This window comes from Protopterus annectens, chromosome 2.part2, assembly GCF_019279795.1.
Source record: "Protopterus annectens isolate FY-2018-M chromosome 2.part2, PAN1.0, whole genome shotgun sequence".
NCBI lineage: Eukaryota > Metazoa > Chordata > Ceratodontiformes > Protopteridae > Protopterus > Protopterus annectens.
In genome coordinates, this window is record NC_056730.1 from 15,211,410 (window position 1) to 15,225,964 (window position 14,555).

At 39.1% G+C, this 14,555-nt stretch overlaps 1 protein-coding gene across 1 annotated transcript in view; it reads right to left on the reverse strand.

The window, feature by feature from the left end:
- AP3B1 (adaptor related protein complex 3 subunit beta 1) overlaps positions 1-14,555 on the reverse strand; it is a 2,578,902-nt gene that overhangs the window by 527,744 nt on the left and 2,036,603 nt on the right. The gene's annotated exons all lie outside the window — the stretch shown is intronic.

The window sequence follows — 14,555 nt, forward strand, 5'->3', positions numbered from 1 at the left end:
TTGGGCGTCAGGCTGGCAACTCGGCACCATAAAAATCGACCGCCAATCATTAGCGGACTGGAGTTCTGCTGTGGCGACCCCTAACCGGGAAAAGCCGAAAAAACAAACAAACAAGTTAAATAAGAGGTGATTGTATGTATATATATATATATATATATATATATATATATATATATATATATATATATATATACACACACACACGCACATATGCACACTAGTGCAACCAGCTTATTGTACATTTTTTATTTTTTATATTTTTTCCCCTAACGGATTTGTTTTTCAATTGAATTGTACAGGTTATAGGTCACATTAAAGGTGGGAAAAGTTTTGAAATGATTTATTGTGGTCTCACTTTTTTATATTACAAAAACCTGACATTTTAACAGGGGTGTGTACACTTTTTATATCCACTACAAGTGATAATTTAATGAAGGTGTTAACATTATCACAATGCTTATTTACTTGGCATTCTGCAGTCAGTTAAGCATGACTATCTTTAAAAACTGCAAGGTGAATTTTAATTAGGTAGCAATCATTACTTCAAACCACAGTAAAGACAGTTGTATCATAGCAGCGAAAATTAATCCATGACAAACTGCTCAGCAAAAAGAAAAGAGAAAGGTTGGCACAAGTAATCCAGTATATGTATATATAGATATGGATCCCTATCACATCACCAAAATTTCAAAATTCTGAAGACCATATGGCCGTTTTGAAATTCCCAAAAAAAATAACAAAAAAGCAACTTACCTGTATGTTTTTTCAGGGGGGGGGGCCTGCAAGTCCCACCACCCGCTACTTAAATATTCCAACTACAAGATCGCACTACAGTGAGAAAAATGGCAAATCCTGGGATCTGCGATCCCAATAGATAGTTTTTGGAGTTTCAAAACTTCGGACATATGGTCTGGAGCAAAACTTCAGTGATGTGATAGGGAACCATATATATATATATATATATATATATATATATATATATATATACATATACACACACAGATATATAGATATAGATAGATATAGATTTAGAGATATACACACACATTGTTCTGATTGATTGTCATTTGTTTACCACGAAAGTCCGACTGGATCACAAGAGTCCATTCTCTGCGAAGGCCTAGGGAGAAACTCTATTTTACACAGAAAATATTTTTTTTCCAAAGACATTACATAAAATAGCTAAAAGTTATATGTTTCAAAAATAATCAACAATACTATAAGCCATAGCGATATACCAAAAATATGGTACAAAGAGAACAATGAGAAAAAGAAAAGTAAAACACTATGCACAATTATGGTGTGTGTCCTTTTGGCAAGTCACAATAGTAATAAGTAAAAGTCATGTGTTAAGTTTAACTGTAACTAAAAAAAGGGGAGAGAGATTAGGATAGATTACTATAAATGGGGAGAAGGTGACAGGTAGGGGTTGTGTGCTAGAGAGGGTAGGATAGCCAGGTGAAGATGAGGAAGTGGTGATGGGTAGAATATATACTGAAAAGGGTGGTGAAAAGTAGACAAGACTGTTCTTCTATAACATGAGCAGAGCCATGAGTTTGATTGGTGGTCTTTCAGATGATGCTTGAAGGAAAGATGTTAAGTTACAGTTCTAATAGCGTGTTGAATACAATTCCATTTCTTGGCAACAGAGTAGCAGTAAAGGCTATTTCTGATTGCATTTTGAGGTTTATAGATTGCGAGAAGTTGTTTATCATTAGAACAATGGGGCCTGTTTGGGTGATAGGAAGTAAGAATAGAGCTTACAAATGATGTTTTGGCCAGTAGCTAGTAGTATGAAGTCCAGGTAGTGGGGTACTTCAAGTCAATTCAAACTTTTAAGGGCCTTTCGGTGATGTGTATAGTACTGTTTACTGGCAGCAAATTTAGCTACTCTGTTGCAGCATATTCCAAGTGTAGTTTTAACAGATACCAGCAAGTTGGTAAGGATAGGGGCACCATATAAGAGTGAAGGAAGAGGTATGTGGTTGCTAATGTGGGTTTGGCAGAGTAGTAAGAAAGTTTTTATGTCTATAAAGCATGCCAAGTTTCTGATTGTTATTTTGAATGTGGAGTTAAAATTTGAGGTTGTCATCATCATCCTGTACTGCTCAAAGTGTTTTTTTTTTTTTTTTTTTTTTTTTTTTACACAAATGTACATATATATAAAAAATGATGTCCTTGTACTCTATATAAAAAAAAAAAAATCTGTCCAGCTTTCTTAAAGCTGGACGTTGAGAATCTGGGTCCAGTGAGCTGGGCTCAAACACATCTAGTAATGCTTCTGGCACAAGAGGAAGTTTAAGTCGAGCATTTGGGTTTGATATTGTGCAGGGGGATTGTGGTTCAGTGAGGAACTGGCCCATTTCCTCACTTTAGTGCGATCTCAGAGTTGGTATATTTAATGTGCGGGGGGGGTATGGGGGGTGCATAGAATTAACGTACCATTGACTGTACAGTTTAACGGTATGTTAATGCACATAGCAGGTGGTGAGTGACGTCACCTCCTGCTGTGTCAAATACATCGAACCATGGTTGCTGATGTATTCATTTTTGCTTTGGTTTACTTTACGGCATTCCGAATTCCACATTTTGGGTCGACAATCTAAATGGTCGACCAAAACGGATTCAAGATGCCAATAGTAAACCATATATATATGTGTGTGTGTGTTTTTCCCACCTTTAATGTGACCCATAACCTGTACAATTCAATTGAAAAACAAACAAATCTGTTAGGGGGAAAAATATAAAAAATAAAAAATGTACAATAAGCTGGTTGCATAACTGTGCACACCCTTAAACTAATACTTTGTTGAAGCACATTTTGATTTAACTACAGCATTCAGTCTTCTTGGGTAGGACTCTATGAGCATGGCACATCTTGACCTGGCAATATTTGGCCATTCTTCCTTGCAAAAACACTCCAAATCTGTCTGATTGCGAGGGCATCTCTTGTGCACAGCCCTCTTCAGGTCACCCTTTATTTTGCGAGTGCTTTGTTACACTGTTATATTGCTAAATTATCACAACAGTCATTCTTCTTAGCTGAGGTTCCATGGCTCAGTTTCTTGCAGCTGAATGTGGATTTTAGAGGTTTTCATCTGTTGTCGCCTTTAGTACTGAGTGCACTGACACAGTCTGTTTTAGCCAGAGTTTAGACATTCATCAGTATCATTCATTTGGACTGCAAACCTGGATGGAGAGTGTCTGTTCCGGTGGGAGTTTAAGAGTAACAGTTGATAATCACTGACAGTCTGCTGGATTTACTCTCTCTTATTTTTATTTGTAATCTTTGGATTACTTCAGACTAACCGTTTATGGGACTTCCGGCTTTAGCTGGAGAGCATCAGCAGCAGTACACACTTTTCACTGCACTCCACTGTGAAGTCGAAAGGTTAGAGGATGATACATTAATTTACTTCAGTATTTTTTACTGGATTACTTGTGCTAGCATTTTATTTTCTTTTTCCTGAACAATTTGTCATGGATTAATTTTCACTGTTATGATACAACTGTCTTTACTGTGGTTTGAAGTAATGATTGCTACTAAATTAAAATTCACCTTGCAGTTTTTAAAGATAGTCATGCTTAACTAACTGTAGAATGCCTAGTAAATAAGTATTATAATAGTGTTAACACCTTCACTAAATTATCATTTAAGGCACAGGAACACATACATTACAAAAAAAACAAACCATATTAACTTTTTTTTTTTTTTTTACATTTACACACATTAGACATTACATGCTTTTTTTCTTTGATAACAACTGTTTATAAGTCCGTTACATAAATCTCTCAATTCCTACCTTCCCTTAAATCTTATTCTTCCTGAACATTATTTTGCATGTACCGTTCCCACAAATTCCATTTATTTCTATGTAATTTGCTCCCTTCCCTTTTCTTATGATCGCTCTTCCACGAATTTATAGGCTTATACTAAACTGACAACAACCACTACGGTCCCTACAAGCCAAGCCGTGCAACCCAGCCCAGTTTGTTCCCAAGTTTCTTGGAAGTCTATATGGTGAGGTACATTAGTAAAGAGGTAGCTAAAGGCTATGCGGGAGATATGTTAGTTGAGAATTAATTTACTTCCTGTTAACCTCTGTCCATCAGTGACATGGGGGTCAGACTGGGGGTGAATTTGCGATTTCCCATCCAATGATCAAGGTTTTTTTTTTTTAAGAGGACAGAGATAAACTCTGCTTCATGCAGTTGGGTAGCTTACTCTATAAGCAGGGATCCTTTGAGACATATATCAGTTTCTCTGGCATGCTCTATTTGTGTCACAGGCAAAGTTCACATCCTTGGATCTAGTATTTCTAGTGCTGTTTTACAGATGAGCAAGAGATCCATCACGGCTAAATTTGAGGATGCCTTACATGCTTGGCATTGACTTGTCTCTTATTACCCTCTAGAAGACGAGTACAGACATTTAATGATTCAGTAAACACTATTTGTATGAGATATTTAATATAAAGCAGACTGTCATTTTGTAAAGGGGATACAGCATATAAACGTGAATTAAAAAAATGACAGTTATATGCGATTCAGGTTTAACTTCCACAAGTGTGAATGCTACTCTAATTATGTGATAACATTCCAATAATAACTTCTATACATGTAAAAAGCTATGTTGTCTTAGAGAGGTCAGCCTGGTGCAGTACAAGAGCATAGCCAGTTATCTGTTGGGTGTTACCTAAGAAGCAGCATAAAATTAGAAGCGTTAGTGGTGCAACAGATGTGTTGGGGAATGGTAGTCCACTTTTTAGATATCTGGTCGGAGAAGAAGGAATTCCCAGAGTTAATGTGTTAGCTTTAGTGACTTTTAGAAGGAGCTTGTCAAAAGAGTTGAGTATTCTAGAGTTCATGTATTCCTGAATTAAGTTTTTGAGAGCAAGGCAGTTATCAGGTTTATGAACTATGGAGTGGACAAAAGCTAGTTGTTTCAGGGATATTATATGGTAGTTTGATCCAATTTAGTTCACAAAAGGCAGTGCAGTGGTGAGATCTGTAGAGGTGACTTGTAGCAAATTTAGCTATTTTGTTGTAGCAAGGCTCTAATCTGATTAAATGTTAAAAGTTTGGTTCTTTTTGCTATATTTGAAATTAAAGCCCCTTATTTTCATTTAAAGTTTAAAAGGTTAAACTACTAAAGTTAATCATTATGATGAAACTTATGTTAGGTGTCACACTTTCCAAAATCTTGGTATAGTTGAGTATTGTATTAAATATAATACAAAATGCAACAAATTACACTAAATGTTAAGTTATTCTGGGTTCTTAAAATGGTCCAGTAGTGTGCTACTGATAGTATACTTGACATGCAATATCACCCAGGAAAGACATGCTGTGTTATAAACAAAGTATAAAAAATATAGCTTTAGTTTTGTCTCTTCACGTGTATGTTTATGTGCTGCTATAACAGAAGCCCTTTCAATCCATACTCTTAAATACGTCATCTTATAATGTACCCATAAATGTGGATATTGCTGAACCAAGTCATGTGAAGATACATAATTTATGGTTATGGCCTTTGTTTAATCTTTATTAATTCTATATCCTGAAAAGACCTGAAACTGTCTGAAAATGTTCCACAACACCAAGATGTCCATTCCTGGATTTATCAAGTAAAAAATATCATCTGCAAGTAAAACCAACTTTCCTTGATTACCATACCAATTACATCCTTGAATTTCTCAGCTGCTTATTTTCTTTGCCATGGTTCTAAATATAAAGAAAACAACAAACAAGAAAGAAGTTATCTCGTCTAGTTCCTCTGTTCAAAACATAACTTATCAGAGAGAAACCCTCCCACTTTAATTCATGCCTCTGAACCTTCAAATATCCTCAATTAACCTTATTATTGCATCAGGAAATGCAAATGCATCCATTGCTCTACTCGTATACCCAGTTTACTTTGTTGAATTCTTTCTCTGCATCAAAAGCGACCAACAGCAGCAGTATTTTTTACATTCTGCTTCCCTTTGGATCACTGTCGTTCTCTAATGATGTTGTCAAATACTTGCCTCCTCTCTCCACAAAACCTTACTGATCCATATCTATCAATTTTGTCAATACCTTTGTCATTTATTAGGCTAGAGTTTTATAATCATGGCTTAAAAATGAAATGGATCTAAATGAGGCTGGGTGAAATGGGTCTTCAACCCTCTTTGGGCAATATAATCACTACAGCTTTCTTCTAAGATGATGGTTCTTCACATCCTTTTAAAATACTATTAAAGAAAATCTTCCAGATCTTTATCACTTTCTTCCTTTCAAACTTAAAAAAAATGCCATCCCTGTGATGATGTGAGGTGTTGCCATGTATGCCAGGAGAAGCAGGGCAGTGGATGTATAACATATGCCAGCATAGCTAGCTGAAGTTTTGTAAAGAATTATATGTCATTTGTAACAGAAACTGATTTGTACAGGTGCTTGTGTTGAAAATGTATTTGTAAAGCTGCTTGTGTTAAAAATGTACCAACAGTGGGTCCTGCTGGACAGAAAATAAATACACCTGTATGTCAGACTGTATTGCAACTGTTGAAATGAATATACTGCAACAGAGGATACTGAAAGAGAAGAGATTAATTTCAGTCCAGCTAACTTTGAAAGACAGTCTTAAATTACCTGGTTTAGGCCATAAAGATTGTATCTTACAGTACCCAATTGGAACCAGAGACAAAATCTCTGTGTAAACCAGGACAACGAAACCTACTGTATTGACCTTAGGGGTGAACTAATTGCTACCCTGGAAGGGTGGAAGTTTTTGAAATGGTTTTATAGCTTCCAGATGCTTTAACACATCTTAGCAAAGCTCTAGGTGTATGTATTATGACATATATACTAGATTCTGGTTCAGTTTCTAGTAAAGGGAGTAGTGTGGGAAACAGAAGTCAGATGACCAGATATGTGTGATATAATTCTGTAATCCAGCACTGAAATGATATTTTAATATTTTAATATTTATTTGTCTTTTGTTGACTGGGTTAGTCCAAATGGGCCAATGACCCATTTTTGGGGAAGACCTGAGAAAAAAGCTCCACAAAAAATACAATATCTTAACTATACAAGAAATATTAACAAGATATAATAACAGGCATACGTGCAATATACAAGTGAACAAATACAAAATGAAGAAAATACAGAAGATAACAGAGTACAAAAGTTACATGCAAAAGATCAAAAACTAATCATTGTTTTCATACTAACAAAAAATAAACCAGAAATATACCTGTTTAAAACTTGTAGGATTTAACAGATAGGAAACGAAAAAAACTATTAATATTGAGGTAGAAAGAGAGAGATGGAGAAGCATAACTGTGTCAAGTATAAGGAAATGGGAAGAAGAGACTAGCAAGAAGTTAATTTATTTGGGGGGGGGGGGAAGACAGTGAATGAAAGTATACAACTGTTTAGTAGAGAGAGTGGTTTTACAATTATTTGTTATATTTTCTTAAGGAAATGAAAGCATGCTAAGGACATATTAAAGGAATATCAGAGAGTATGAGTTAAGCAGGGTGGTGGCAAGAGCAGGAAAGTGAATTGGCAAGGTAGTTTTTAGTTCTTTTTGAAGAGCAATGTAGATTTTACAGAACATACATTACTGGGAAGTCTGTTCCAGGTATGGGATATACAGCATTTATAGCACAATCTGCCTATTGATTTGTTTGGTTTGTAGGTGTCGAGTAGGAATTGTTCTGAGCTAGAGAGGACGCATGTAGGTATACAGAGGGATATAAGAGTGGACAGATAGGGACAGTCTAAAGATTTGTTAATTAGTGAATGGGCCATTTGTAACTGAGATAGTTGGTGTAGTTGAGGAAATCAAGCCAATGTAGTTGTTTAAGAGCGAGGCAGTGGTGAGATTTGTAAGGGAGGTTACAGGCAAATCTAGCAATTTGGTTGTAGGTTTATTCAGATTTAGTTATAAGGTTGGCTTGGAGGTGAGTAAATACAGGGGATGAGTACAGTAGGCAGGGGAGGAGGTATGCTTGGGCAAGAGAAGTCCTCAAGGTAGTGGATAGATATTTTTTTTGTTTCTATACAGTAGACGAAGTTTTTGATTTGATTTTTTTTTTGATGCAATGGTGGATGTCAAGATCAAATTTTAGTTGATTGTCTACTGTAATACCTAGGAGTTTGTTATGAGAGTCGGCATGAATGATAGTGTTGTCCAGGGAAGAGATACAGGAGGCGGCACAAACCATGAACACAGATTTAGGAAGGAAAAGAAGTAATTTATTTACTTTTTTAGGGTTAGGGATGAGATGGTCGCTCATCAGTGTTCAATGGTGTTGAGTGAGTGTGTGGAGCTTAGTGAGATTATTAGAGCAGGTAAGAAGAGTAGAATCGCCCACATACTGTACCAGTGAAGATGTGAAGCAGGCAGAGTTTAGACTGTTTGTAAAGGTATTAAAGAGTAGAGGCCCTACGATGGATCAGTGAGGGTCTCCTGTTTGGAGAGAGAGGAAAAGAGAGCAGGAAGTTTGACATCTAACAGATTGCAGTCTGTTTTTATGATAGCTAAAGAACCAGAGAATAGTGGAGGAGAAGAGGCTGACATCTGATAGTTTAGATAGGAGGTTAGGGTGAGAGAGAGTGTCAAATGCCTTGGAAAGGTCCAGGAAAAGACATGACACCAGTTTATTGCTGTCTCTAGCCTCAGCAACAGACTGGGTGAAGGACAGAAGGGCTGTGGAAGTACTGTAATGGGGCCTGAAGCCATGTTGAGAGGGGGTCAGAATGTTTTTCTGAACTAGGTATTTGAGAAGTTGTCTATGAATACATTTCTATAGGATTTTTGAGAGAAGGATGAGGATGGCTATGGGTGAAAAGTTGGAGGGATCCTTGGAGATACCGCCTTTGTGAAAGGGAATAGTATAGAAGGATTTCCAGATGTCAGGGACAGGGGATTCTTTAACACAACAGTTTAAGGATAGAGATGGGATATGCAATAGTATTAGCTGCAAGTTTGAGAAATTGTAGGGGTAGGTTATCAAAGGAGGGAGAACATGGTTTAAGTTTCAGTAAGAGGGATTTTATATAGATAGTAGAGATGGGTTTTAGGGAAAATGCAGTGAGGAGGCAGGTGGTGGGGGATTGTGTTTGGTTTTGGTCAAGGGGGGGTTAGTCTATGGATGGATTCTATGAAGTAAGTGTTAAATAAAGTGGCAGTTTCAAGTGGTGTCTTATTGGGGAAAGGGTTTGGAGTAGTAGGCCTCCCTGGGTGAATAATCTTGTTCATGGTGTGCCAACATTTTTTAGGCTTTGATTGGTTGGTAAATTTGGCTTCCTGATAGAATTATTTCTTGTTCTGAATAATGTGTTTTTGTGAGGTTTCTTAGTTATTTGAATTTAAGGAGGAGAAAGGAGGATTATGAATTTTACCTTTGCTTCCAAATACTGTCTCTAGGTTTCATTAAGGAGAGGGTGTCTTTGGTGAGCCAGGGTGTGGTATTTGCTTTGATTCTAATTTTTCTAACAGGTGCTAGGGTGTTTAGTAGGTACAGTGTCCTATCCACTTTGAAATGGTCTTCTTTGAAATAGCCTTTCCCTGTGATCCTGCAGCATGTGCTACAAACAATTGCTCAGTTTTTCTGAAAGTTTTTGTTTTGTCCAAGTAGAAACGGAACTGTCTGTGTATGTCCAATGAATGCAGAAGTCTCTCCCCTTTATTCTGGGGATTTGGATAAAAAGTTGGCAAGTGAATAGTTTGGTTATGAGCCACACTGGATACTACCTTTGGCATAAATGAAGGGTTTGTTCTTAAAGAAACCCTGTCTTGGTGAAAAATGATGAAAGGCTCCACTGCCATTAGTGCCTGTAACTCTGAGACTCTTCGTGCTGAGGTTATTGCCACAAGCAGAGCAGTTTTCCATGACACATTTTAAATCTGCTGAATTGGCTGGCTCAAAAGGAGGTAAAGTTAGTTTTTCCAAGACAAAATTGAAGTCCCAAGTTGGTGTTGGTGCTCTCCAGGGTGGTCTTATGTTTTTAGCCCCTCTGAGGTACTATTTTAGCAATGGATGAGAGAAAATAGGAGGATCTGTGTTGTAATGAGCCGAGATGGCAGAGGTGTGGATCTTAATGGATGAAAAGGATAGCCCTTTGTCCATCATCTCAGTTAAGTATTGTAAAATCTGAGGAATATTTGGGACAAGAGGGTCAAAACTTTGAGCCTGGCTCCAGGCACAGAATCTCTTCCACTTTTCTGAATAAGATTTCCTGGTGCTAGGCCTCCTGGCCTCCAAAATGACATCCATAAACAGCTTTAGAGAGAGGTGTTGTCTGCTTGACTAAGCCAGGTTTAAGGTTTTGAGCTGACTGTGCAGGATCTGATTGTTTTGTTGAGTCAGAAGGTGTAAAGTTTGAGGTAAAATCCATGGTGGGCCTTGAGCTAAGTTCTTTAAGACTGGGTACCAGTGCTGGCGTGGCCAGTCTGGGGCAATCAGGATCATCTGTGGTTTTTCTTGTCTGGCTTTTAGGAATACCTTTGAAAGGAGAGGCAGTGGTGGGAATACATACACTTTTAGGCTGTTCCAGCTGAAGGAGAGAGCATCCACTTTCCATGCTTGTGCGTGATAAGTCCTTGTGTAGAATTTTTGTAGTTGGCAATTCATTGGGGAGGCAAAAAGATCTATGCCTGGGCACCCCCATTTTTGCGTTATCATGCTGAATACTTGTGGATTTAATTTCCACTTGTGAGGATCCATGATGTTTCTGCTTAAGTCGTCTGCCAGAGTATTTTTCTTTCCTGGCAGGAATTGAGCTTGCAGATGAACTTGATAAGTTAGAGCTGTGTTCCACAAGGTCATGGCTTGTCTGCATAGGGGATAAGAATGAGTGCCCCCTTGCTTGTTTATGTACCACATAACTGTGGTGTTGTCTGTCTTTAGTAATAGTCGTCCTGGATGCAGAAGGTCCTTGAAAGCTGTTAGGGCGTTTTGCACAGCTAACATCTCTTTTTGATTGATGTGAAGATGCATTTGGTCTGCGGCCCACTTGCCCTGAATACATTTTCCTGCCATGTGTGCTCCCCAGGCATAATCCGACGCATCTGTTGTTAGTGTCTGCCTGGCTGTGGGTAGAATGAAAGGCTGTCCCTTTTTGAGGTGACATGCATGTGCCCACCATCGAATCTCCTGTTGTAGGCAGAGAATTAGTGGTATTACTGCTTCCAAACTGTGGCAGTGTTGAGTTCAAACACTTTTTAGGTACCACTGTAATTTCCTCATATACAGTCTGGCATATGACATTAGTAGTATGCAGGATGCCATAAATCTCAAGGCCTGCAGAATTTTTCTTGCAGGGAGTTGAGTTTTGGTTGCCATCAATTGAAAGTACTGAGTCAGTTGCCCTTGCTTGTCTGGCGTGAGATAAGCCATCTGGGCCATTGTATTTAAGTTGGCACCCAGGAATATTATCTCTTGTGAGGGCACTAGTTTTGACTTCTTTTCATTTACTGTGTACCCCAGGCAAATTACCAACCTTTTTACAAATGCCAGATGCTTTAGAAGAATGTCCTTGCTCTCTGCTTGAATAAGGCAGTCGTCCTAGTATGGGTATATTTGAATTCCTTTTTGTCTGCAAAATGCAATTACTGGTGCCAGGCATTTTGTGAAGACCCTGGGCGCAGTAGATAAGCCAAAGGGCAGTGCAGAGAATTGGTAATGCATTGAACCAGCTATGAATTTTGTCTGATAGGGACATGCAGGTATGCCTCTTTGAGGTCCAAAGTAACAAGCCAAGCCTTCTTGCCCAGCATGGGTAGAAGCTGCTGTAGTGTCAACATTTTGAATTTCGGAACATCCAGGTAAGTATTTAGAGTAGAAAGGTCTAGCATGGGTCTCCAGGCTTTGTCCTTTCTGGGGACCAGAAAAATTCTTGAGTAAAATCCTTGTCCTTGTTCCTGTTGTGGCACTTTTTGAATAGCTCTCATGTCCATGAGGGCTGTAATTTGTTTTTGTGCCTCTGCCCATTGATTTTGTGGCAGGTCTGGCATTCCTTTTACCCTTGGTAGAGTGTGAAAGTGGAACCTGTAACCTTGAGACACAATATTCAGAACCCATTTGTCTTGGGTGATTATATGCCAATTTTGAGAAAAAAAGTGCTAGTTTTCCCCCTAAGGGAGCTGCCAAAAGTTAAGTGCTTTGCATTTGAAGGGGGAAGTCATTGGGACTGTTTCCTATAAGGTTGTGACTTGTCTTCACCTCCTTTTGGGGTTGAAGCACCCCACTGTTGTGGTCTGTAAGAGCCTTGGGGCTGAGATCTGCCTTTTTGTGGTCTGTCTGACACTGGAAAGGACCAATTTTTTGAAGGCCAATTTCTGCTAAATTGAGGTGGCTGCACCTGTAAGAAATCCTTCACTGTTTGCATAGATTTTGCCTTATCCTCCCATTTTCTTTAATACCTCTTCTGCCTTAACACCAAATAAAATATCCTGCTGTAAAGGAGCATCCAATAATTTTGCCTTAACATGATCAGGTAAACCTTGTTCTTTTAACCAAGCATGCCTTCGAATCACAGATCCTGTAACTGCTGCTCTACAAGAAGCCTCTAATGAATCAAAACCACATTGCAGAGTATGTTTTCCCACTTGTTCAGTTGCATGCAATAAATCCTGCATTTTTTTATAGTCAGGATGTTCTGAACTTGTAAGCATTTTCTGTTTTAACAGAGACATTAAATATTGCTGGTATTTAAGCATGTGAAACTGGCAATTTAGAGCTCTCACTGCTAAAGTTGCAGAAGTGTAAACTTTCTTCCCCCATCTGTCTAATGCTCTAGAATCCCTGTCAGAGGGAACTGGATTTTTGGCCGTGGAAGCCTTTACCCCTTTGGGACCCTGGGAAATAGTTTCTGGGGCAGCAGCAGGGTTTTTATAAAGAAATTTGTGAGAGTCAGGGACTCTGTAGTACCTGTCTGGCTTGACTGGAGCAGGGGGCAAAGAATCAGGATTTAAACTGGATTCAGAGAACACATCATCCACAATATCTAGCACTGGCAGAATAGCAAGGGGCCTGTGCTGAGGCAATAAAAGAAAGTCTCTGAGCCTTTTCTTGGATTCTGAGTAATCCTGGCCCTCCCAATGGAAATGTTCCCTCATGGTATGTAAAGTTTCCCCAAAAGAGTAATCCCCAGGAGGAGAGGTTGAAGGAATTGATTCTTCAGCATCAGAGTCCTCATAGGGGGGTAAAGAGTATCCTTGGTCTGAAGAGGAATCTGAAGAAATGGAAACATGGTCAGAGGAATCATAGTCTGTATCCTGACTAGGCCTTTTATCAGGAGGGGGATGGGAACCCTCGATCAGAGTAATTAAGTCTTTGTCCATTTTAAGCTTCTGTTTTTTAGGCATAGAGGCCTGTCCAGGTGAATGCTGTACTTACTTCTTTGTCTTTAATGGAGTTTTAGACTTGGCTGTAGTTTTTATGGTGAGCTGTGAAGGTCTGAAAACACCCTCAGAAGCCGATGCCTGCTCAGCAACTCCAGACCCATCTGAAGGGTTAGTTTCCATAGGCCCAACACCTTGAGTATCCAGAGGCCTAGACATCTCCATGTGGGAGTCAGAGGCGGCCTGTGGCTCTGAGGTAGCGGGTGTCATGGGCTGCGAAAGCGCCTCACTGAGAACTGGCGACTGGCCTAGAAGAGGCTTCATCATCGGTTTTGGGCCTCGGATGCCTGTCTTTATCCTTGTCTTTGCGTTTTTTGTGTATTCCGGTCATCGGTTGATGGCATGGTATAATTAAAATTTCGGCCAAAGTAATGGCGAGCGAAATCAAACCGACGTTTAATAGTGTGTTTGCTAAATCTAGCACAAAACTGACAACTAGTGACGTCGTGATCTGGGGCTAGACATGGAATACAGTAAGAATGAAAATCCTTATGAGGTATTTGCTTCCCACAAGAAATACAATTATTAACTTTTACTGACATCGGTCTGAGGCAAGAAAAAGTTTCCCCAATGGGGTACTTGGCTTTAATGAAGACTTCGGTTCAGGAGTCGGCTGACCGGCACGTGCAAACTGCTTTTGCTTCGGGCACCGCGCGGCAAGAAAGACTGGAGAAAATGTCGTTGGCTGCATCTTATATACCCCTGGGGCACTGACATCAGGGAAGAATCGACAGCAACCGACACCGGACCAAAACTTTGGAACTCTGTCCGACTTCGGGACCGCCTGACGGCAGGATAACCCAAGTGTAATGACTGCAGCAGTGAAACACGATGAACATCCACAGGATCTGCAATTTCTAAGCTGTGAAATGGAAAGATGAAAGGGAAACTGGAAGCAGCTGAAAAAAATAAGGTCAATGAACAATTTCACGAAACACTAAGGTTCTGAACCTTGAAGATATGGTTATATGGCATCCCATTATAAAAAAAAACCCTCATTTGGGGTTCATCAAAGTGAGAAATGGTTGGACATATTCTTAGGAGACATAAGGCCTGGAAGATGTAGTGGTGATGTGCTTATAGGGGCTGATGGGCAGTGAGCTGTCCATTAGTGGAGGAACAGAATGGGAAGGAAGGATATAAAATAGAGATAGCTAGTATG